This window comes from Pteropus medius, unplaced genomic scaffold (assembly GCF_902729225.1).
Source record: "Pteropus medius unplaced genomic scaffold, Ma_sr-lr_union100, whole genome shotgun sequence".
NCBI classification, from domain to species: Eukaryota; Metazoa; Chordata; class Mammalia; order Chiroptera; family Pteropodidae; genus Pteropus; species Pteropus medius.
In genome coordinates, this window is record NW_024340849.1 from 34,911,946 (window position 1) to 34,912,952 (window position 1,007).

The 1,007-nt window shown below is 27.6% G+C and overlaps 1 pseudogene; it reads left to right on the top strand.

The window, feature by feature from the left end:
- Window positions 1–343: 343 nt before the first annotated feature.
- LOC120589641 (uncharacterized) lies at window positions 344–461 on the top strand (annotated as a pseudogene).
- The last annotated feature ends 546 nt before the right edge of the window (window positions 462–1,007 follow it).

The following is a 1,007-nucleotide window of genomic DNA, read 5'->3' on the forward strand; positions in this document are numbered from 1 at the left end:
ATATTATATGTCAAAAAAATTCATAATTATAAAATATAGACAGAATATAAACAAAATTCTCAGACCACATTATAATAAAACAAAATCATAAACAAAAAGACCCTTATATCTGGAAATTTTTTTTAAACGCTACTTTCATAAGGGAACTGGAGATTTAAACCAAAGAGGAAGTAAAACCAAAATTGTAAAGTTTCTTGAAAATAATAATAAAAACTCAACACATCAGAATCTATTGGCTATTGCAAAAGTGGCGCTCAGTAAATTTATATCATTAAATATATATATCAATAAAAATGCTAAAAATGAAAACAAATGAATTACACATGACTCAAAAAGCTAAGGAGTCTACAGCCACACCACCCTGAACAAGCCCAATCCCGTCTGATCTTGGAAGCTAAGCAGGGTTGGACCTGGTTAGTACTTGGATGGGAGATCACTTAGGAAGACAGGTGCTGTAGGTGTAAAATATAAAAAAAATAAGGGATTGTAAACTGACAAGGTCCTTAATCTGTGAGGTCAACCAAGGGTTGCCTTGCCTAGAAGAAAAAAAAAAAAAAGCTAGAGAAAGAAATAAAAAGTAAATTAAAAGAAAGCTAAAAGAATTAGTAAAGATAAACCAGAAGTTAATAAGAAAACACTAAATAAATAAAAAATGCATTAATAACTTTGAAAAAAATTTTTAAAAAACCAAGCTGCCAACTAACAATTAAGAAAGGAAAAGATAGTGGAAGTACAAATATACAAAATAAAAAGATGACAAAGAAAAAATTATAAGTGAAAAATAAAAATACAGTAATTATATAGTTTTGTGCATTATATGAAATTAAATTTGTTTACCTGGAAAACCAAATAACTTGGTAAAAATTCATTTACCAAAAAATGACTCCAACATAGATAAAAAGTTTAATTAGGTCAATTTTAATAGAAATAAAGTTGTCAAAAGACAACTGGCATAAAATGATCACACTTAGAAAAACTCTACTAAAACTTCAAAATGAGGTCATCTT